General features: G+C 41.7%; 1 long non-coding RNA gene across 1 annotated transcript in view; it reads right to left on the bottom strand.

The window, feature by feature from the left end:
* The window catches only part of LOC138718640 (uncharacterized), a 44,029-nt gene that overhangs the window by 18,749 nt on the left and 426 nt on the right, over positions 1–24,854 (bottom strand). Inside the window, exon 2 of the long non-coding RNA XR_011337132.1 lies at positions 13,766–13,867. This is a non-coding gene — a long non-coding RNA (uncharacterized lncRNA). The remainder of the gene's footprint in view (positions 1–13,765; positions 13,868–24,854) is intronic.

Here is a 24,854-nt window from a genome sequence, read left to right as displayed (position 1 = left end):
AAAAAAACACTAAAATACATGAGAAACAGTCTTGCAAAGTTGCTGTTGTTTGAAAACAGGTAGTTCTGTAGCTGCATGAAAGTACTCAAAGCTATTAAGGAAAAATAAAGACATTTTACTTCATTATGTGATATATTTATAGGTTGTTTATTAAATAGTCTTTACAGTTATTTTAAGTAGCCAAGTGAAAACACAGAATGTCATACATAACTGGGCACAGACAGTCTGTAGAGAGATAAAAAGACATCGCAAAGGTGCCTAGTTTCTGCCATAATTGTTGGAGCCCCAGAGCCACTTCCCCTTTGAGAGACCTGCTGACCCAGCATTCACCCAGACTTGGAGGGCGAGCTCCTCCTTAGACCAGAGAGTTTCTGGCACAGACCAGATGAGAAGTGAAGCAGTTTGAGCTCCTATAGCTCAGATCAGGAATATGAATTCAGTGTAGCAGAAACACTCCCTGACCTTCCTATAGCATTTATATACTTCAGTTCAAGTAACCTGGCTTTGTGCTGTGCATATACTCCCCTCAACATTAAGCCCCTCACCACTCACTCACATACATGCAGTCCTTATACCTCTTGCATTATAGAACTTCCATTAATGGCAAGAGCCTACAGAACTTGTGCTCTGAGAAAGGGCAAACTTACATTATCAAACACATGCAGACAAAAAAAGAGGCAGGCAGATGACTGCATGGAAAAATATTTTCCACAAAGGAGTGCTGGGAGCATTTGTAACCTGGGGTAACAAATCTAAAGCAGTCAAAAAAATGTGAAGTAAAATTGGAGAAGTCATCTTCACAAGCAAGAAGTCAGGCACACAGAGACCAGCAAACCCCAGCAGAAATAAATATATTTTAAAATGAACTTATTTCAGATCACATTTTCCTTTGCTTATCTGTCACGATCAGTGATTGGACCTAAGGCTATCTATCATAGTAGATGATGTCTTGGTTAAGGCAGCTAAGGTAGCTGCACAGGCTCTGGAAGAGAGCCCTACAATTCTTTAGGTGTTAGTGATGGGCATGACACAGACCTTGGCAAGTAATGAAAATTTTAGTTTGCTTTCAAAACATGCTTAGAACTACAGTCAAACGCCATTTATCCAGCTAAACAAGCTTCAGCTCTCTTGATAGCTTCTCTGCTCCTACTTTCATTATTTATTAGTATATATTACTGGGTTTATAGGAACGCTTAACAGCTTGAACCAAGAAGGAGTTCTCATTATCAGAGATGTTGTACAAGCACACAGCAACAGACAACTCCTACCCAGAGAGCTCCTGATCTGAGTAGGAAAAGCAGGCACATGCTGGGAAAGGCTAATTGACACAGGAAGAGAAAGAAGTGTGTTCTGTAGCAAGAGCCAGGAACAGTGATTGACAGCAATCACTATTTTTACATTCAGGCACTGGGCTTTCAGGTAGGTTCTGCCTGGTTGGGTCAATTTGAAGACCCTACCTGTGATTTTCACCTGTATTTTTTCACCTGGGACCAACTGTGATTATGAGCATCATTAACGAGTTGGCTAAACTCCTCATCATTCCTCAGTGCTTTTTTGGGCCAATATCCAGCTGGATTATGTCATTAATTTTTGCTTGTTGAACAGTCAGCTCATCCTAAATAGTTTTTGAATCTTTTGGCTCACAATAGCCAAATGTAATACAGGGGTAAAGGTCTCAACATTATTAAGATTTTGGCCAGTTCTGTAGAAGTACTAAGTAATCAGAGAGAGGGGAGAGACCTCATTAATACCACCATTGTGAGAAGGACTATACTGTGACCTGTGTTCTTTCAGAAACACTTCTATTCCCACAAAAAGTTCAGCCTCAAAGCACAACCCCCTAGAAAAGGATTTCCCATTAGTTCTGCTGCTCTTGCAACAATCTGTCCATGCTGATGCTGATATTTGGATGATTTGGGTCACAAAGCAAAAGAACAGAAAAGCTATATCACGTTCATTACAAAGATAGGCCATCATCTTACTTTCTATTCCAGGGATCCCACCCTTTCTCAAAGGAGATCCTGTGATAAATCATACTCCTGGTTGTGCTGGGACAATATGAGCTGTCTCAAGGCTTTCCAGCCACGTAGCAATAGTTGATTTTTTGCCCAGCCATAAGAATAAATATTTGCAGTCTTTATCCTTGAGAGAGCCCCCACATTATTTTAGTAGTGACAGCAGAGCTGATTCCTAGACTCTGAAAGGGAAGCTGTGGGGAAGGTAGCCCTGCTGGGTGTTATGGAGCTGTGGATGTTTCAAGTGCCCATTATGATAACCCCATCCTTCCCTCCTCCCTAGCCTTCTCTTCCTGGATCCAGCCCTCCCATCGTGAGCTGACCACAATAGCCCCTCATGGTTCCCAGTAAGCCTGGCCTCCTTTGCCTGATGTGTAGCTGTGGTGGTTCACAGCTGCTCCTTCCCATATTCATTGTGACACGCCTGCCATCATCCCTCTTGGCAACACTGCTGGTTCTGGGTGCAATCCCACTAAGAGTCAAGCAAAGTATTTCAAAGCAGAATTCAGCATGATGTGGAATGCTTGCTCACAAGAGGATATTGGCTATATTTTGACTACACGATGCCTTAGTGTGCTCATCGCCATGCCTCGCTTCCTTAGAGAGCATCCCAAAACACATCCTCCGCAGCGTGCAGTGGGTGCATCCCTGAAAGGATGCTGTAAACACCACATGCAAACCATCTGCCTCCTCCTCCACAGCCCAAGAGCTGGATACTGCTATCAAGGCTGCTGAACAACTCTTCGGTGCCCCCACTATTTTCTCAGTTGCTTTGTGTGCAATGGCAAGGCAGAAAGGGAAGGATTTCAAGATGGAGTCTGCTACAAATGGAAACTCCTAAGAGTTTTCAATATATCTTTTTGTATGTGACTCTTCAAAGCATTTGGTATAGGAAAGCAACAGCTCATCTTGGCCAGAAAAAGTCGTGTCTCGTGGGTTCAGCACAGATTTTTCTATATGGGAGCCTTTGGGAAGAAAACTGAAAAGTTGGTGTGATTCAGAAGAGCAACAGAGACAAACAACATGACCAAAATATGCTGATATAATGACATAAAAAAATTCAGAATTGAGGCACGTTCTTACTCCTTCATGGTCCGGCAATGCTCATTACTTTCCCATCTGTGCAACTAAGAACCTGAAGACCTCACGGCACCAGGAAAGTTTTGTGCCTGTGTTTCAGGACAGTGAGACATGTTCTGCACACTCTGCAGTGCAAAATTCAGTATGTGGCACCACCTTCTCAGCTCTGCTAGCCTTCTTTCATAAAGTCCTATCTTCAGTGAGCAAGAAACTACCTTCATTTCTAAAAAAATAATGTATTAGAGGTAGAGAAAGGATTATGAAAAGGGAAAGGTGGACAGATCTACTTGTACAAAACCTGCTCAGCTGGGTATTATTTTTGTTCTTTTTTTTGACAGAGTTCAGTTTGGCTCCAGCATTTGAGCCAATCAGATGGGCAGTCTGGTAACTCTGAGGGATTTGTAGTGAACAGTTCCAGCACTGAGCTGTCTCAAAAGGCAGCCAGCAGAAAGTGAATCAGCCACTGTACTAACAAAAATGAGCAAGAATAGGAAGCAGATTTCCAGTCTTCTGCTTTGTAGCAGTTTTGTTTTTCCTTGCAACGGCAGTGGTGATTACCTTATCTGCATGTACCAGCCAACCACAGAATCCAGGAAAAGCCATCATCCAAGAAATATGCATTTAATAAGTCTTGGCATATTGAATGCAGACCCAGGAAGGCAGGATGCCGCACAAGAATGTCTTTCTTCAGACAGACACCTTGGTGACAAATACAAACCTACAGATATGAAGTAAACAGAAGTTTCAGGAAGGGAACAACCAGTAGGATATCTACTTTCTCTGGGAGAGCTTTGCAGAAGTCCTCATTCCTCCAGTGGGTGGAAGCTTCTTTCCAGTCACGGACATCTGATAAACATGGATTTTGATCTCCAAGCCCATATCCCAAGGCTGGGGCACATTTTTGAGTTCCCATGCAAGCTCAGTAGATGGGTATGTGAGCTGTACACTCCTTCTCATGTCCCAGTTCATCAGGTGTACCCATGGCTCTTAGAGAGTTGGGTGATGTCTTCCCCCAAAAGACTTTCAACTATTTCACATATTTAGTAACTGAAAGTTAACAGTAGCAAGGGACCTAGAAAAGTGTGGCCAAACAGAGGCAGAGATCATATGATTGCTCTGTATAAATACATGAGGAGGTTAATCACTAGTGGAGGAGATTCATTTAATGAAAAGGATATCTTGGCAGTAGAGAGAATGGTTATGAAGTATCTGCCTATGAATAGATTTAGGCTGGAAATCAGATGAAGGATTCTACTCATTAAGGAAGCAGGAACCTAAAACAACCCCAAATATGGATGACAGAGATAAAAATCCCAAGACAGGACCTGATTGTTTAAGGAGGGGATTACCTATTATGATCCTGGAGATGATTGGACCGAGAAGCACCCAAGCTACCTCCCCTTCCTATGCTCCTATGCTCTTGATTCCAGTTTGAAGGGAAAAACTAAACACATACGTTCCTAACTTCTTTCTGATGTCAGTGCTAACCATACACCTTAAAACACACAATCAAGGGCTTGCATCTCAACAAGGAAACCAGAGGAACACGGAGAAGTGTTGTCACAGTCTAAGGATGTGGTCACCTCTTCCTCTAGCTGGCTGGAGCACAGTGCACATAATAGTGATCAGAAATTGCTGTAAAAAAGAACCTAGAATGAGCAATTTGATTCCTGATGATTCTGTTTTACAACTGACTACTTATTTGTTGAACTATAATGCCTGTATTTCACAAAATACTATTATCATATAATTGAATTAGTAATTTTCCTTCCACCTCATTACTATTAATCTTAGTAGGACATTGCATTTCTGTTCCTTATCATTTATATTGCAGTGATATCTAGATGTCCCCATTATGTGCTGAGCTCCCCATTATGTGTATTCATGTGCTGAGCTCCACACAAATGCATCAGTGGCAATTCTTTCCCTCTCCCCCCAGAATGTCTAAAGCCTATAGGATTTCCATCCATGACATTGTGCTAGTTAATGACCAATCCATGCAAATTGCTCTGCTCAACAGAAATGCATTTCTACATCATTGTGATGTGGCCAAGCAGTCACTTGTGCTGCAACAGTCAAGTGCTGAACAACTCATGTTTTCCACCTTTTAGGCTGCTGGTTCCAAGTAAAGCCTTCAGCAGAGGTGAAGAAAAGACACTTTGTCCTGCAGTGAGTTAGTGATATGATGCTGTCACTCAACAAAGCACAGCTCAGAGGCAGGACCACTGCATGTTTCCAAACTGTTCATCTGACCACATCATTTGAGCGCTGTGTGAAGAGGTTTAGGCCTTCTGATTTAAGGCACTGTATAGCTGAGAACTCAGTGTACACACACAGCGCCCAGCTCTGCAGTTACATATTCTTGCACTGATTTGAGCAGAACTAACCCAACTTTAATTTCTGGATCGACCAAAAAAGATAAAGTCCACAACAAATACTCAAATGCTGAGAGAACAAGGTGAAGGTACCAATGGAAGTGAGATTCTCCATTGCCTTGTATCTGACAGAGTGGCTGTCATTCCTGCAATATGGGTGGAGATTGTCTTTCTTCCATCAGGCAATGTTATATACCACCTTGTCCCAGAAAAAATGACTGCATAAGGTTCACTGCAGAACTAACTTCAATGTGTCTTGGCCCACATGAGTGCGTATGAAGCCTCTAAAGCTGCAGCATAATCCCACCTGCTGTCCCCTATAGAAGGTTTCTTCCCACCTTACAGCAGAGGTGGGCTTTAAACCTGAGCTGCAACTTTACTGTACTTTTCCTGACAGTGATTACTCCGGGGTCCACTGTTGTTGGACATAACTGCTTAAAGAGAGAGTCTTTGAGGAACGGTATCTGAGACTGAAAGAAAACACACAGATTTCTTGGGCAAAAAAACTTAATGCAGCTTGTCAGGGAGACAGATGGCAGCTTCCCTCCTGACAGGCACCATGGGGGCTGAGTTTGCTCAGCTCCCTCTTGCTGCACTTTGATGTATTCCAGCAGCTGTATGAAATTAATTCCAATAAATTAAACCTCTTGCAGAGACAAATGATCTGGATGAAAGCTATAGCACTAGGGGCAATCAGCCATTTGAAACTTGGTGATCCCAGAGACAGGGAAGCAGCACCCTTTTGCTGTGAAGCCTCCCTTGTTGGCTGTATCACAGGCATCTGCTGAGGCAGCCAAAAAGTCCCTGTCAGCACAGGAAACAAAATCAGGATCCGAAGCTCCTTCTCTATAACCACAGCAGTGCCAGCTCATTTATTTACATTAATCAGAAATCAGCTCAGCATATCCAAGCCCTGAAAGCTGACCTTCTCTAAGCACCTCAAGGAGGCTTCTTGCCACAAATTTACCCAAGCCATCAAAAGCCACTCCATGACCAACTTCAACAGGAGGAAGAGAAGCTCAACCTATTTGAAACAGGCAGGTCTAAGACTAACATTCACCTTAATCTTTCCAAATTTAACTTTGAGTGCACCAGTGTCTTCACTGCACTTATCCAGCTGGCTCTGTCAGTTGTTTGCTCTCGTTTAGGACCACTCCAATAAATATGACACTGTACATAAGACTCAGGGGGATGAAAGAAGAGCATCTGGAGCAGGTACCTGCATGCCATTGCTTCTGGGCTGTCAGCACCAATCTCTTCTCAGTTGTGCAGCATGCAACCATTACACTCAGCAGGGATACTGCAGGACATTTTTTTCTCCTAAACTTTAAGCGTAGAAGAATTTTTCCAGGATCCTCTGCCCGCGAATTTCCAACTTATTTTTGTGAGCACCATAGTGATGTGCCCAAAGACACCAAATCTTCAAAATGAAGAATAAACTCTATAGATATGGGGGGATTTTAGTATCACTTAATATCAATCTGCATTTTAAAATGACCTTTCATTTTTTCGTGTAGATGACCCTTTATAGCTATAGAATTGTTTATCCACTATTGTGTAAAGTGCCTCAAGTGAATAATATATTCATTTTTCATAAAGAAGATGCTGACATGACTGAGAGATAGAGCATGAGGAAGTTGTCTCTGCCCATGTCAGGGGGTTGGAAATAGGTGATCTTTAAGGTCATTTTTGACCCAAACCATTCTATGATTCTGTGATTTCAAGCAGTCAGGAAACATTGGTGTCAGCCATCTGCTTCAGTTTGCCTGGCTATTAACATGGTGCAAAAAAGTTAATCATCCGCTGGCAGCATGTTCTATTCCTGGTTACACCATACCTTAAGATCTGTTGAATGAAAATATTAGCAAGGGCAACAAAGCACTTGCAGCTGAAAGACAACATGTTACACTTTCCTGTTCCTATCCAGGAAAACTGAGGCCAATATTCAAATTACGTCTCTTTATGTCCTGTTCTATAAGAAGGGGATTTAAAGTCTTTCATTTCCTTAAGAACTATGAAAGTATAATTGCTGGGAAAGCAAGAGACGTGCCTCACAGGGCTATTGTGGCCAAATAAAGTAACTTTCCGCAGAGAAATTCAGCCTGGCAGATTCTTATGGAAGCACCTAAATACAAACCATGGGCTATTTTTATTATAGTGTATCAGCAATAAATGTGGCAGGAATCATAAGCACAAACCTTTAAGAAGTGGGGTTTGTGTATTTTAACATGGAACAGCATTTAAACCTGAGGCCCCAACATATCCCTGGCTCCACATTCTGCAAAATAATAGACACCAAAATCTTAGACCCCAAATCACTGAAGTATTTAAATGGGTCATAATTTTAAGCATCGAAGTCCTAGTTTTGTGTATCGATAGAAATCATATGCATTTAATAATCTACTTCTGTAACTTACTCATATACTGATGGAGTATTTTATATACTGGTATAAAATGGATGTAACAGTCTTGTTCTTACTCAGATGATCAGAGGTGTCTCTCTGAAATGACGATCTGAATTAGGGTCAGAATATTCTTACTGTCTGAGAACTGAGGGCCCTGGACTTCGAAGACTTGATTATTATCCATTCGAAGCCCTACAGACTGATAACTCAGCCTGGCTGCTGGCTGGAGTGGATTCCTCTTGTACCAAAGGAAATTACTGTCCTTGATGCTGTAGTGTCATACAGTGGATGCAGACACAGCGGAAGAAATATGAGTCAGAGAGATAGCAAAGACAACATGTAATGGGAAATAACTCTGCCTGCTGATTCTCATGAACAAATGAGCATGCAGAGAGCAGTGGACAGAGTGTGACTGTGCAAACAGCCACCAATTACACAACTAATTGCAGTGCCAGACAGACAAGCTCTTTGCAGCACTTAGCTCTGCAATTTGTCCGCTGCCCAGCAGGGAAGTGTTATCTAGCTGCAAGGGATCATGTGCCTATGTCCCAAGAGCAGTGACACTGCTGGCAAGAGTCATCTTTTCCTTTTGAATCTTATCTAATCCATCATCTCATGATTACTGTCCAAAAAGGACAGGAAGAGGCGAAGTACTTCTGCCTTTTTATGTTATTCTCCTTTCTCCTTTTCATTTATCCAAGGAGACACTAAAACTGCACCACTGGGGCAGTGGGAGATTTGCCTATGGTGGGATATGTGTTTAAAGAGATGTTGTTTCTGGTATCTGCAATTTGGAGATCTCCTCAGCCCTTCTATGTAAATCGATGAGTGTCTTCCAGAAATTATTTGACAGCACATAATCCCCTAACAGTAAATAATGCTGAGATATATTAAGGACAAAATCCAGCTATTTCTTTTAATTGACATGGGGAGGGATAACCTGGTGTGCCAATGACCTTAAATCTTATATGATTTGCTATTCCACCAAATCTGTGACCTAGCCAGACCCTTTAAATGTTGTCACTAATACTTTCTTGTGTAGGGACATTAAAAAGGAACAATTAACCCAGAGTGCCTATGTTCGTTTCTTCATCAGTCCACGCACCATTTGTGTGATGCTCTTGCCCAGAATAGTTCATACAACTTTTCTAATCTCCTGTAATTTGCAACTGCTTTTGCAAATGATGCATCTTCTCAGGAACCTGCTAGGACCAAGTTCAATAACTAACTGAGGCTACAGGAAGGAGACACGGGGAGGAATTCAGAGGTGGGATCCTTAGCAGTAATCCCAAAGGCCCAGCTGATACCTCCTCCTAAGTCTGTACATGGGTGGGATCCTCCCCATCTTGGGCAGCCCAGAGCCTGTTCACAGCATGGTCAATCAGTCAGACATTTTTCCTACAAGGCCTTTTCTGTTTTCATCCAGGGTAGAGTTAATTTTCCTCCTAGTAGCTCATATAGCACTATGTTTCGGATTTAGTATGAGAATAATATTGATAACACACTGACTTTATCTCAACCCACAAATTGTGCTGTTTTTTTCATTCCCCTCCCTCTTCCACTGCAGGGGGCAGAGGGGTGTGAGTGAGTTGCTGTGTGGTGCTTAGTTGCCAGATGGGGTTAAATCATGACAAAGCCCTGCTGGGTGTTGCTCTCCAATATGCTGGGCTGCACACATTTAGCACTGACAGTCACCACTCTCCTTTAAAAGAAGACAGACACTGCACATGATGGTGTCCACTGCATGGTCAGAGGACTCACTAGGAAAATAGGACATCACACAACAGTCACATTACCTGTAAAACCTACCCATGGATCTGTTTTCAGATACACTCAATGTGCCACTTCATTTATTTTATGAAATGTGACTTTTGAATAAAAGTACTGTGAACAGTCTGGCAGTAACACTGATGTAACTCAGCCGCTGACAAACTTCACACTTCCCTACTAATAACTTCAGTTAAGCCAGGGGGTGGGGTGGAGCTGAAAAAGAAATTGAAATGTTTGGTAGGTTAATCACATGTAAAAACAGGGAGATAGCCTGAGACTGAGTGAGAAAAATTAAAACTGTAATTTTCTTTATTCTGCTTAATCTCTTTTGGGGTGTAGGGGTGGGGTATGAGTATCATTAATCTCCTCTAAACTTGCCGAATTAAGTTACACAAATAATTCCTACTCAGGGAGAGATTCGGAAAGAGGAAGAGGAGAGGGAGAAAGACAGAGGAAGGGTGGAGAAAAAAAACAGTTTTCAGAAGCTGACTTGGTTACCTGTTGGCACTGCAGGACCTTGCCCTCAAGAAATTCCTATTCAGTGGTAGGATCTCCAGATATGCCACAGAAGTTACAGGGGTTCTCTAAATCTAGGATAATACTTCTGCCTCTTTCTTGTGTTTTGCTAAACAAGGCTGCCAGATCTCAAGCACTGAGTCCTAGATAGGATTGAGGGCTATCCAAGCCACAGGCGATGGATGGAGAGGGACAGAAAGAATGAAAAAGTACAAACAGGTGGAGCCCAGTGACCTTTAAAAGGTAACTGAAGTATTAAGAGGAAACTTACAGCAACTAAACATTTGATACAAGATTTCAGGATCTATCTTGAGATGAAGGAAAAGAGTTACAGAAATCATTACGTTAAATTTAACAATAAACATTATAATTATAGGACAAAAAGTGTGGTTAAGAGTTTACAACTGAATCACAGATCAAGATTCCTTGATTTCTTATGAATTCATCGCTGATCTAGTGAAAGCCACTTTACTGGTCTCTAAAATTATTTTTCACTGATGCCCTGTTGTTATTATATTATGATCATATATTATTTTGTCCAACCTACTAGAAATATTACAATGTTCAACATATTGAAGCAATCCCTGACAATTCAGTGCAAATTCTGTCTGAATAAAATCCTTAGGACTTAGTCATTTTGACAGCCTGGCTATGGCATTGCAAGTCTGACTTTAAAGCTAAAATCATGTGGATGTAACCCATATAAATGATGTAATAGCAGATGCAGGATAAATAAAGGCATACAAAGAAAACGAAAAATCTCTGGGCTGTTCTCCAGGAGAATCCTCTGTGGATGAAGCTATTACAGGAAAACAGAATTAAATGTGACAAATACATACTTCAAACACCAGGAAACTTAAAGAACAGAAATGTCAAAAAAATAACTGTGAGGTGAAAACATAGAGAAATATCTGATGAAACCTCCTATGCTTTGCTGCAAGTGTGTCCGTTTGGTCTGGCTGTAACTATTGCAACACTGATGTTAATGTTTATTCCCTGGACTGGAGTTGCAGAAGACAGGCATGTGTGGAATTCCCTGGCCATCCCCAGGGCATCAGCCTGCCTCCCTGCTTCTTTTTATTTTCCATAGACAAAGTGTGGATTAGTAACTTCACATGCCTGAAATTGCCAGATATAATCCACAGAGCCCTAAATCCATATATATTACACAGCATTACAAAACCTTTTTTCTTTAAATGAGTACGGTGATAATTTCATTCTAGATGACTTACAGCAAGTAATTAAAGGGATCATTAGCAAAGAAAGGAACAAAAATCCTTAAGTCTCCCATGATCAGTTTCCTTTCTTTACAAGTGGAACTGACACTTCCATCACACCATTTAACGTAGCTTGTTCTGGGCATGTACATTTTCTTCATAGATTCAAACCCGAAACATCAGCTGATCAGATCTGCTGCCTCCACCTTGCTTGAGTAACAAACAAGTCTGTCCTTAGAGCAATTTACAGCTCTGTCAAGGACTTCCCAAGTTACAGCTCTGGATAAACCACACATTTTCTCTTTGCTCCAATGCAATATGATCAGCTTTGTGTGTGCAGAAGCAACTCTGCCAGGTGGGAATGGTCTTCCTAAAATTATGTCCCGTGCATAGCAAATAGGTGTTTCAACACCCTTTGGGCCTCCGGGTGTTCCTGCAATGTAAACAATAATAACCAAACGTTTCACTGATGTAATAACAACAGCATCTGCCATGTTTCCATAAAACAGATAATTATGGCCCTGTGTTGTGTTAGTGAGAAAGGAATGAGTAACCATGCTATCCTTATCCGGCAGCAATACTACTGTATGTCCTCACATTGTTTTTCTCAGCAGCTTCCCTGCCTTCTGAGGAGCTGGGAAATAATAAATATGACTCCAGTCCAGCTGGAGTTACGAAAAACTGCAATTAATTTTGGTAGTCTCTTCAGAGTGGTTGAATTGTGGAAGAAGCCCTGCTAGCTCTCTCCACTGCCCTCCAGTCTCTTGGTGGGCAACAGTCACATTGTCACCAAGGCCACCAAGGAGGATCCACGATCAGGTGTGGTCAGGAGCTAGGCTGCCCACAGGCTTGCTATGCACAGCCCTGACCACAACAAGGTACATGCTCAGGATTCATCCTTCACTTTGAGGCAGAGCAGTCATCAGCTCCTCTCTGCTTTCATTCCCGTCCTCTTCTATAGTCCTCTTCATGATTCAGATCCATGCTGCTGCTTCTACCCTCATCTAGATTTCTCACTTTGCACCACCTCCATCCCTATGTTAGCTCCTTTTTCCTTGTATTTCTGTCTTGGTTTTGTGCCCTCTCTTGTGTGAAACCTGGTTTTGGCTGCTGGTGCTGTAACAAATTCATGGTGTGGAGACAATAACCACTCAGCCCCCTTGAAGAAGATGAGGTGTGGCTGATGGGAACCAGATGAAGGATGCATAAGGTTGAAGTTGAATGTCCACTTAGGCATTAATGCAGCTCTCACAGCTTTGAGCCAGAGTCATGTCAAGTCACACAACTGTTTTAAAACCTAAAGCCATGGTTTGGTTTGTGTAGTAACGCAGGCTGAATTACCCTGACCTCCTGAGCAAGTCTCACATGCAAAATAAAAAGCCCATGTAGCACCAGAGGAGAAAAGAGCTGAATTCTCATATGATGGGATGTTCTAGCTCCAGCACAACAGGCTGTTCAGGAAAGTGGTGGGGCTGACTTTATGTGAAAGAAGGCATGAAAATAAAGTCCTAAAATGTAAAAGCTACAAGGGATGTAGTGACTTAGACAATAGAACAGGTTCCCTGCCATGGTCTGCTTTACTATAAAACACATGTAAGCTCAGCTCAGCCCATAGCAGAGGACCAATGAGGCTGATGTCAGAACTCTTCTAGTGTTGATAGCCCAAAACGTGCCAGAGTCTTGCTGGGCCAGAGCCAGTTCAGCCATCACCTTACAATGCTGACCTCTCTCACGTACAACAGCACATTGCTTCTTATCTCAGGAATTAGATTCTTTGGACTTCTATCCTTTTTCAGAGAAAGCTGTTCCTTCCTTCTTACAAGGACTGTGGCTGTATGTCAGAGCATCATTTATCCCCAAGTTTGCTGTTCTGCTGAGATGGCACCAAGATAAGCAAAACTACACAAAAGCTGCTTGCACTACAGAATACAAATTCAAATAATGTCAGCAATGAACAAAGCATCAGTGAGTAATGTTGGTGAAAAAAAAATCCAAGCTTAAAGAGGTTTTGTAGTTTCTTTTTTTTTTTTCACTCTTGTAGGATAATTATTGCTGTTCTAATTTACCAGTTTTACCCTAGTTTTTGTTTTTCCTTAATTGCATGAGCCTTTTTATTCTTGTCAATTTAGGATTCAAAACCTGGTTTAATTAAATGGAACAACTTATTTCAATTACCAGTCCTGTTCTTCATAAGGATTTGCCTATGGCACAAAACCAGCTCACATTCTGACAAAGCTGTCAGACAGGACTGTACAGTGAAATGTGCCTCAAATGCAAAAGGAAGTGAGAGGATCATGTGGCAAAGAAAAGCCACTTCAATACTGAGTGATGTTTAGCTTAGCTGTTTCAGAAGCAAACCCTTGAATTTGTACTAAGTTCTTACATACTTATTAATCAAGCATCTGGGCAGCAAGCAGCCATTCTGTTCACAAGACCCAGGAGTTAAGGCAGCAGGAGCATCCTTGCTAGAAGCAGACAACTTCCTCAGCCTGCAGAACAGAACAGGGCAGCTGAAAGTTGAAATGCTTTTCCAAACCTGAGGTCTCCTGTGCACAGGGGATCTTCAGTGTGGAGGGGAAAAAAACAGGAAGGCATGCCACTGGGTATACAGAAGGGATATGTTGCCCATGGAAATTACTATCCACTGAAGATTTACAGTCTAAAGTTGCTTCAGACTATTTCAGTGGCTGTGCTGCAAAAACTGCCTGCAGTAGCCCCATCTGAGTGATGGGATTTTGTACAATGTTGAGGTGAAAAGGAAGTTTGAAATGTGACAAAATACATTTACTTCTTAAGTCGGGCACAACATCCATTCATTCCCACTTGACCCTATCTGGCAAAGTCCATGCTGTCCCCACTCAGAGTTTTGGCTGAGTTTGGCTGCAGGTTTTCAACCTGTAAGCTTTAGCTCCCAAACAGTGAGGAATTAATGACAGGTAGTTTTCAATGATTAACTCATATAGTTGATTGCCATGTTCCATCCCCATAATTAAAGACCTATTGGTGTTAAGACTAATGAGTGCTTTAGCATGAGCTTAATTGCATATCCACTCATCAATGAAGTGATCTATTGAAATACCCATGATGCAATGAATAAATTGTCTTCACTTTGGATGTGAAAACTCTGAGATGTGAAACAGTTTGGAAAATTCACAACCATTGTCAATATTCCTATTCAGCCAGTCAGCACCCATGTTTTTTTTCCAGCTCCCTGTTCTTGTCCTTCAGGACTGAATATATTTCAGCAACTATCAGACTTTGCATATTGAGGCGAAGGAGAAAGAAGAAAAGAACCAATGTTGCATTATTAGTGTCACTTCTTTCCTATTACTGTCTTTCTCCTGTTCAGTCTGAAAAAACAATTCAAACAAGTTCAGAGCAAACCTTTGAAAAATCAGTAGCAGCTGTATATAGGCCTTTGCGAGAAAAATTAATTTCTTTCCCATTTTTCACAAAACATATGAGCTACTTTAGCTGTTGTATTATATTTTCAGAATACAATCTAGATATCATCTAGGATTAGAAGATTATGTGAATAGTCTCTGGTCTGAAGTGACCACACAGAGGATATATTTTTCATAAAGAAGACAATGTGAAAATGAAGAAAGAATATCTATTACTGAACATCTCGTGGTAAAACATATAGCAGGGATATTCAAGTACATTTCTTTATTTCAAACAGGCAGCAGTGTTTGTTTGTTGTCAAGCAAAGGCTATTTAAATAGCTTGTCTAAGCAAATTTATTTGAGCACATTAGAGCCCATGAGCTACTTGCAGACTGAACATTTATTTCTGGTCTTCAAGCTCTGCCCTAGGTCACCTAAGATATATAATATCGATTCCTTTCCCAATTCCAAAACTTTATGTCTGAAAACTCTTACTATTTCTATTCAAAACAGGTTTGATTTTGTCACCAATGTGAATTAGAGCCATGATTAAACAAGTCCTGTCTGTGAGCTCAGGCTACATTCTTCACCCACAGGGCCACACGCAAAAGTTTCTTTTCAGAAATGGACATGAAATGTGCATAGCCTGAGTGATAGCAGCCACCTGGAGCTTGCAATTAACCCTGACCAAAGATGGGCTTCCAAAACCTTACTTAGAAATCACTACAATGCCATTGATTAAACATGTATCCCTGTACAGACAGCTTGGACATGAAACCAGGATGGCACTTAGTTACCTACCTTTCATATGCATGAGTTCATCCCAGTGCTGATTTCGATTTTTGAGAAAAAAAAAGAGAATATACCAAACAGACACTGGAGCAGTTTGAGGCTGTCACAGCATAAATTGCATTACAAAACTTCAGCTGAGCCAATATCCTTCACCTCCCTGAATTCATTATAGAAGATACATATGCCCAATGCCTTTATTTTTTTAGAGGGAGAGAGGAAGGTACATGGCTGAACTGAAGAGTGGCCACTGATCTGAAATGGCAACAAAAAAAAAAGAGGAAAAAAGGAAAAAAGGAAAAGAAAAGAAAAAAGAAAAAAAGAAAATAGGAAGTTTCACCAAAACATTTCATCTATTGCAAGCAGCAGAAGTAAAGCCTCTGCCTTCAGGATCAGTGGACACAGTTGGCCTTGGCCAAACTTAACACTGAACCCAGAGCATTAGCTGCAAAATCAAGCCTCAAAGCTAGGGTTGCAAGGAGTGTTTGTGGAGTCATCGCGGCTGACTCCAGCCCAGCACCTCTGTACACTTTCAGGACATCTGCTTGTGAGGAGAGACTGCTAATAACCTGCTCTGTCCCATCTTCCAGTCTGTCGTTCCCACCTTTTCAACTTTTTGTGAAAATCAGCTTTCTCTGGTTATAATTTAATAATGCAAGAAACAACCCCTTCAATGCATTTAATACAATGTTTTTAATCATTCTGAGGTTGCAAGATTTTCTGTCCTGTAAAAGTAGGAAAAAGAGGAAAAGAAACATGTGACTGTCTTTTGACTAACACATACAGCACTCTGGGACAGAAGTCTCAACCAAAAGGTCAACCAGTGATATTCCTTTCACTTCACCACAAGGCATTTTGCTAATCATGGCATTCTCCACTGCAAAATGTCACCAGCCATGCGGCCCAGGTTTGCACTGTTAGCTAGGGCATGATCTGTAATAATAACCAGATAATAACAAACCTGAGGAGAAAGATCTGTACTTTATTCTCTGGAGGCTCTGTGAAGCCTGTGGTTTCAGCCAGAAGCTGTTTGCTGTAGGAGCATCAGCTGGCAGCTCTTACTTTCTGATCCTGCTTCTGCAGATGGTTCGCTGCACAGACCTCGGCAAGCTGCTCAGCCTTTCTACACCTGCCATTTTTCTTTCTCTCTTATATTTAAATGCTTTTTTGGTGCCTGCACTTCCCGCTGTAAAACTTCTACGCTACTCTGCTCATCTTGATCAGTATGCCCTCCCCCCCTCTTCCCCCCCCCAGCAGATGAATATCAGCATTCCTGTTTCAATAAGATGGAAAAATTGAAGCATGGAAATTAAATTACTAGTCCACAGTCTCAGATCTCTCTGAATCAAAGCAATATGTTTTGGGTTTGTAGAGGTGTCCTCTTGCTACAAGATTATTTCTTTCTATCTAGTTCAGAGATAATCATGTCTCTGAAACTAATCCCTGTGGTTGTTGTGAGAATCCGTTGTTCATTGTGTTGAAAATCTAAAGCAGTATAAAATATATTACCGATTAAAGATGATGGCAAAGTCACAATGAAGGTGGAAAATGACAGTTGTTCCTCTTAATTTTCAGATTTTCATCTGTGGCAACATGACATGCTTAGCATCCATTCTATGCTTTTCCAGAGGAACTGCACAGGTGGATGCTCCTCAAGGAGAGCAACACAAGGAGTTCCAGACAAGGGGTTATTCTGAGCAAGATACATATCATCACAAAAAGGAAAATTTTAACAAACAACAGAAATGTACGTGATCAAGTGGAAAGGATAGTGGGGGGATTTTCTGTTCCTCTGATGTAATTCAAGATAATGTTTCCACACTTAAGAAAATCCTTCCCAAGCTTTCCTCCACTTCCCTGCTGTGTCCCTCAAGGGTTAAATCACAGCCACTCTGCAGATTGGATGGAATTCCAAGGAGCTTGTGTAAACCCCTGGAGACCAGAGAAACTAGAGGCAATGGTTTCAAAATCCAGGAGGGCTGGGCTGCATTGCAAGGAAGGGATGAGGAAAGAGGTTGGAGCTCTCATCAGTGACTTTTAGATCCAAAACTAGAAATGACCCAGACTTTCTCCAGATGTCAACCAGCACCTGGGCTTGCTTACAGCAGCCTGCTGTCCCTGTGGCCAGGGAGGATCTGCAGGATCTGCAGCATTAATGTAAATTTGCTTTTGTAGCCAAATGGTGTAAAAATTGACCTTTATCTATGGTTAAAGTTTTTGCTGGAAGAGCTGTTGTTTGAAAGTATAAAGAATTCATATCCTTAAACAACACATCTACATACAGAAAGTCCTTTAATAACAGAAGATCCTTCACTGGAAATTTAAAATCTTTTTTTTTTGTTTCTCTGCCACTTTAATTTCCAAATACTTTACCATGGCTAAATGCCGTCTTAGAATAAGAAACTGTACAGGAACCTTGTATGCATCAGGGGAAGGTGCCAACTGAGCTGAACTATGTAGACACGCAAATTCTCTTAGTGGAAACACAGTTTATAAAGGCAACGGAGATGTATACCTAAATGTTCTCATGACAGCAAACTCCTTCTAATGTAGATAAAACTACTGTTTACCTTGTCATTGCAATAGGCACAAGCCCATAATAAAACACTGAAGTATTAGACTAGTAAGTTATTAAGGTTCTGGCCTCTAGTTGCTCTGCCACTAGAACAAATCTTCCCAGATATCCCAGTTAGGAAGAAAAAAAAATGTAGAAGCGGGGGAATAAGGCATCAAAATGAGTTAAGTTCCAAACAGTTTCAACACAGACAAGATATGGCCTTTCATCATTTTTTGGAAACTTTCCTTTTCCAATTAGAGAATACAGCTGCTCAAATAGTGTCATGTCAGTTCAGCAAGAAGCAGGCACAACGCGCAAGCACTTACAGCATCAATAGGGACCATTGTTCAGAAAATATTGCAATTGAAATATTATAAATGTGAATAGAATTAACTTCCCATTCATCTTTCACTATCACACTCTGTTTATTTTACTGTGCTGCCTGAATAGAAGGACAACCTCTGTTTGCTCGTAGGTCCCGTATCACCTAACAAATGTCTGATTGTATTGGCTGCTCTTCCCTTTCTCACTGCTAAGCTTCTAGCAGGGGGTTGGGCATTAATGAAACCCCTCCTCAAATTGTCATTTTACTGCTGAGAACATTACATAAAGCCTGTTACTTCTTTATGTTATTCTGTGCATAGCCCTTTATATTGCTCTTCCGCTCAAGGAACAAAAGACACTTGTTTGGCAGCAAAGGAGAATCAAAAGAACATATTTTTTCAGGTAATGGCATGTTTCCATTGATCGGTTTTCTCCCATGAACACTGTGTACTCTGGTTCTTCCTACAAAAGAGAGTTAAGATGTCAGGTCTCAGAAGAAGTTAATCACACTTGACTAGCTACATTCTGTCCTGAATTATGAGTATCATGAAACAACACAAGTTGCTGAAATGAATAGTCTTTGATCACTTCATTTCTTTTATAGCGTCAACCTTCCTGCTTTCCCATGGTGTTCTTGTGGATTTAAAGCAGTTTTATCTGTAATGAACAGACTATCATTCTCTTATTGACAGTAAACATGCATCTCCATTTTAATTAGCTTTAACTCTGTAGGATTTACACTACAGAACTGCAGATATAACAAAGGAAGTGGCATGTATGTGTGGATGAGTGTGCGTGTATGTGGTGGAGAGCTGGGAGAGGGCAGAGGATAATTCTGTACTGAGCTACTATGACTTCTGCCTCTAACACTGCAGGTTTTTTTGATCCTCCTGTTTTCATAAGATCTGCATCAAATTCCATCATATGCATGGGAATCTTACAAAGGACTTCAGTGGGAGATGGATTAGATACAGGTCACTAAACAGTGTTGACAGTCAGTGAACAAGGTTGTACCTATATCACTTACTCATTTCCCAGCATTTGCTAAAAACAGGGAAGGCACAACTGATACGTGCAGTGGAGCATGCTCTGCTGGCCTGGTGTCTATGAAGAACAACCTGACTGATGTGGCTAGGAAAGCACAGGTCTTTTCTGATCCTATCTTCCCTTTGGCTAACTCAGAGTCACGAAGTCGCACAGCCTCTAGAAGTCTCTAGTCCAACCTCCGTCTCAGAGCAGGGTTAGTGCTGGCATGGACTGATCAGGGCTGTGTCCAATTGATACTGCAATATCTACAAGGATGGAGATACACAATCTTTCTAGGCCCCCATTCTAATGTTGACCACCCTTGCAGGATTTTTCCCCTACTCGGGAATCCTTAAATCAATATGTATATCCTTATGTCCTTACATCAATTTCCTGCATTTCAAATTGTGTCCATTGCTTCCCTCAGCACCCTAAGAAGAGCTTGGCTGTGTGTTCTTTACACCTTTCTATTAGGTAGCTGTAAACTGCATTAAGAAAACCTGAAGCCTTCTCCAGGCTGAACGAGCCCAGTCCTCTCAGCCCCTCCTCTTACATGTGCTGCAGGCCCTGACCATCTCAGTGACCCTCTGTGGGACTTGCTTTGGTTTGTTAATGTCTTTCTTGCACTGGGGAGACCAAAACTGGTCACATTTCTCCAGATCCATCTTACAGGTGCTAAATAAAGGGGGAAGAATTGGCTCCCTTCATGCTAGCTACTTTTTTGGTGATACACCCTAGTATGTCATTGCTGCAAGGACACACTGTTCAACCCCCAGGTCTTTCTGTAAAGCTGCTTCCCCACCAGTTGGCCCCCAGCCTGTTATGGCATGGCAGGTTATTCTGGTCCAGTTGCAGGAACTTGCATTGACATTTGCTGAACTTCATGAGTGCCTGTCAGCTCACCTCTCCAGCTTGTCCAGATCCCTCTAAATAGCAGTACTTCCCTCCAGTGTATCAGCTGCTTATCTACAAACTCGCTGAGACTGAACTTTATCTCATCATCCCACTAATAATGACAGTAAATAGTATTGGCCCAAATATCAATCCCTGATATACACCACTAGTAACTGGCTGGCGGTTACTCCAGGCCACAGATCACTAACCTGATTATCCACCCTCCCTTGTCATACAATCACCCAGTCCATATCTCATCATGTGGGTGATTTTAGTGACAAGGTGATTGTGGACAACATACAGAAACCTGCTGTTTGTAAAGATGTATGGGAGAAAAAAAATAGTGTAATGGGCTAGGAAAGCACACAAAGGGAATTTGCTTTATTTATGGTCTTATATTCCATTCTGCTACACCCATCTGTTGGACAGTTGTGCTCCCTTTAAAACTTCCTGGGAAGCCAGTGTAGCATTTCAAGAAAATGGGTAAGAACCTTGAATTCCTGTTTTCTATTGGGGAAAATCTTCTGAGAATAAGTCCAAGGATCAGAAAAGAAGCACGAGTCTTCTGTGTTTTCCAATCAGTGAGTCTCAATAAAAGCTGACACGTTTTATCTTAACATGTCAATGCTCTGAAAACAATGTCAAGGCCCAAATGCAATGGCAGTTCACCACATCCAAAACCGGGTTTCAAATAGAATCCAAAACTGGGTTTCAAAAAGAATCCAAAAGCGGTAGAATGACCAGGACACAGATTAAATTTGCAGTCCTGAGACAGGCTTGAAACCTGAACTCAGACCACCTGCAAATGACTATTGTCTGTGAACAGCAACACTTGAGCTCTCCTAGGAAGGACTTTGTGCTATCTTGTCTCCCACTATTGCTGCAAGAGCAGATAAGCGCACGGAAATAGGTTTACTAAGCACAACACTTCAGGGCTTATCCTGAAGGAAGGTGAGGTTAACATATGCGTATATAGTCTCTCTCCCTTCCCTAACTCATTCTTTGAACACATTGAATGGCTTTTCTTAAAAACAATCCCCAAGGAACTCTTGCAGCAAAATGATGTAGACACAAAAATTTGTCTTGAGTTTGCCACAAAAACTTATCTAAAACACAGGACAGAGGTGGTGTCTCTTGCTTGTCAGGGTCTTTGGCTCTCATCCCAGGGCTTCATTTGGGCCTCTGAAATAGTTTACCATGCCAAGACTTCCAGGCTTCCTGCCATGAAGCCAGAAGCCTTGCATAGCAAGAGCTATGGAACTTAAGTTACAGACATTCAAGTTTGTCCTATGGTAACTGCAGGGTGTAGCTGGTTATCAGTGCTGCTCCTCCTGTGCACTTAGGCATTAGTTCCCTGGGTGGTCCCAGAACTCCCAGACAGAATCTGCAGAGATGGCACAAGGAACAGAACCAAGACAAGGTGGTTGTCTGAGCTGCCAGATACTCTCATGGCAAAGCCTTTATGAAATCCCTGCAGGAGGTGTTCAGGTAGGAAATTTGGCAGTCCCAGAGACCTTTTTAGACCCCTCCTGCTGTGAACAGACCTTTTTATAGGCAGTATTTGGGGTGTCAATGTGTTAGGATCTGGCCATGCTGGAGACTCCCCCAGGTAGTACCTGCTTCAGAACTCCCCAGCTCATACATTGATGAGATCCTCATAAATACTCAGTAGAAATTGTTCCTGCAAAGACAGAACTGGTCAGGTAGAACAGCCTTTTGCACATAGTAAGGAGAGTTAGGAGTTTTGCTTATAGTCTAGCATAATCTATAGCATGTTGCAGAGGAATCCAGCCAAGCTGAACTACTGGAACTGAGCAGGAGAGTGATTTGCGGAACTTACCAGATACAGCAGAAGAGACTGCTGGAAGGACCCTTGCAACAGCAACTCCATTTGCTATGTGAATAACAAAATTTGATTTCCCAGGCCATCATTACCCTATGTCAAGACCTCCATAAATCAGGGATTTTCTTAAAGAAACAAATGCTGTCCATGTGAAAACAGATGTTGAACATTTGCGTGCAGATGTGCAAGGCTTGAAGCCTTGGAGTTCTACAGTTGTCTCCATCTAGACCTTCCTGTCCAGTACTGCACCAGGGATCATGGAAGCCCTGCAAATATCAGTGCAGCATGAACCCTCAGAGCTGCTAGACTACCTGCAGAAGGACACACAGAAGTCTGTCAGTCTTGAGTATTTGAGGGCAAGGGCTGTCTAATTGTTACACTGGTGAACACTTAAAGCTGTTCGGATCCATAAATGTTCACTACTGCTGCCAGCAGTGGGCCCAGAGACTTTCCTCGCAGTGAAGGGAATTTGAATTTTTGTATGAACAAAAAATTTAAAAAATCCAACCTGCCATTAACATTTTTCAGTAAGCTGTAGCTGTTACCCTCAGAAAACAGGGGAAAGCCATGAAAGACTAGCAAAAGTTAGATTTTATAGTGCTGTATAACAAGTCGATCTTCATTCAGCAGCGTGTGGTGTGTGTCCCCATGCAGGACTTTCACCAGCTCTTTACACTTTGCTCCAGGACTCACCCTCCACTGCCCTGGACTGGTGGTACTATCACCACGTGGGAACCTCTGTGGGGCTGAAGTTGTTGTGCTGGACTTCATCCAGCTCTGCTGGTCACACTTCTCTACTTTTATTCTATCCCAGACTTAAAACAACATTCAAGAGTGTGGATCAAAACCCCCTCATTCCCACAGGCTCAGACCAGCACTATCTTTACAAATTTTGTATTCTGTGGCCAAGAAGACACTCCAGTTATACAAGCTTATCAGTGTTGTCGTGAATGTGCTTTTACTCTCACAGTAAATGCACAGCAATCATGCTTTTATTGTTTATGTTCTAATAATGGATTGACACCCAGAAAAAAATGAGAAACACTGCTGTAGGCAACTGGGAAGCAGTCCAGAGCTACCGTCCTGTGTGTTCTTGGCGCTGGATTTCAGAGGCTCATGCTTATTTGTCTCAGTTAGAATCTAGTAAGAAAGTTATTCTATATTTGCATTAGCATGGAACATATGCTGTTAAAGTCACCCCTCTCCCCCATGTGTTTTTTCTCATTACATGGGGTAGAACCAGTTTTCCAGAAGAAGTGCATTTGGCTAAATAACGGTTAAACACATTGTTCAGTTTCTGACACTGCTACCACCACAAGTTTCAAATCTAGGTACACCCTTTGGACAGAAGCAGTGACAGTGGCTGCAGCAAGGGGTACACAGGATGGATAGGAGGGGTAGTGCAGGGTAGGACAGCCTGTTCCTGTATCGCTTAACCAAGAGTGTGCACAGTGTGGAAAAGCTAAATGGGATGTGGTTTGGCAGCACTGGGTGGTGAGGAAGAGATAACATCAGGAGGTTCCTGCATTCTCTGAGACTTTCTCACCTTTTAATCCACTCCAAATATTGTGAAATGTCATTGTCTAGGTCATATGATAGTTTCCATTACAAAAAGCCAAAGTACTTTATAGAAAAAGTCAGTGTTATTGTGCCCATTAATGAATAGGGAACTAAAACCAAGGATTTGTCCATGGCCCAGCAGTCGGAAAGTGGCTTTCAGAGCCTGCAGACCAGGGCTTATACACAAGGAAGTACTAACATACAGAAGAAAAAACCCCACAACCAAACCACAACAACAGCAAAAGAAAAGCCCCTAGCAAGACGTATTCCACTTGACAAATTCGTTTGAGAGTCTTCCTGACAGATGAGAAAAGATGCTAAAACTTCTCTTCCAGGACCCCAACATGCAACAAAGGGAATTAACAAAGGATGCCACGTAACGAATGACAACTAGATTTCAGTGAAAAACACCATCACAGGTTTTCAAAATAACATTTAAAGCAACTTTTTCTGTGATTTGTAAATATGATGTTTTTATTTCCAGAAGAAATCTCTGATATAACAAAGAACTCTAGTTCATTTTACAATCTCAGCAGTGGATGGATCTGTTGCTTGTAAGGATCTGTTCCTACCCTGCCTCACACACCTTCCCTGATTTGCTTGGGTCTGGGCCTACTTTTCTTTCAAATGATTCCTGCCCATGGAAAGCTAACTCAGACTGACTACACTAAAACAAGAAAAATAGTTTCAATGTTTCCCTCCTAGACTTGCCATATAATTTGACCTGTGCAAGTAAGCACATTGTTGTAATTCCCCCAAATGTGGTAGTTCCCACCTCAATTATCCGCAGGCATTTTATGCCTTGTTTCTGGAGCATCCAAGAAACAAAAATATATTGAAGTTGATGCTCTTTATGCTGAGATCAGTCTTCCATTGCCCTCCCTGGACTTACACCTAATTTACAAGAAGAGAACTAGCACAGATATTATCTGAAGCAAGAGGAGGAACTGAGCCTTGGCAGAGCTCAAAAGTGAAACAAGAAGAACATGACAGTGCCACATAAACACACAGAAAATATAATAACACTGTAGAGGACCTGAAAGTGAAGGCTATTATTCCCAAGTTTCAGTGATAGCTTTGTACTCTCTCCCATTCCT

The sequence above is a fragment of the Phaenicophaeus curvirostris genome, chromosome 3 (genome assembly GCF_032191515.1).
Source record: "Phaenicophaeus curvirostris isolate KB17595 chromosome 3, BPBGC_Pcur_1.0, whole genome shotgun sequence".
In the NCBI taxonomy this organism is placed as follows: Eukaryota; Metazoa; Chordata; class Aves; order Cuculiformes; family Cuculidae; genus Phaenicophaeus; species Phaenicophaeus curvirostris.
The sequence above is the reverse complement of the archived record's forward strand: the minus strand, read 5'-3'. Positions and strand labels throughout refer to the sequence as shown.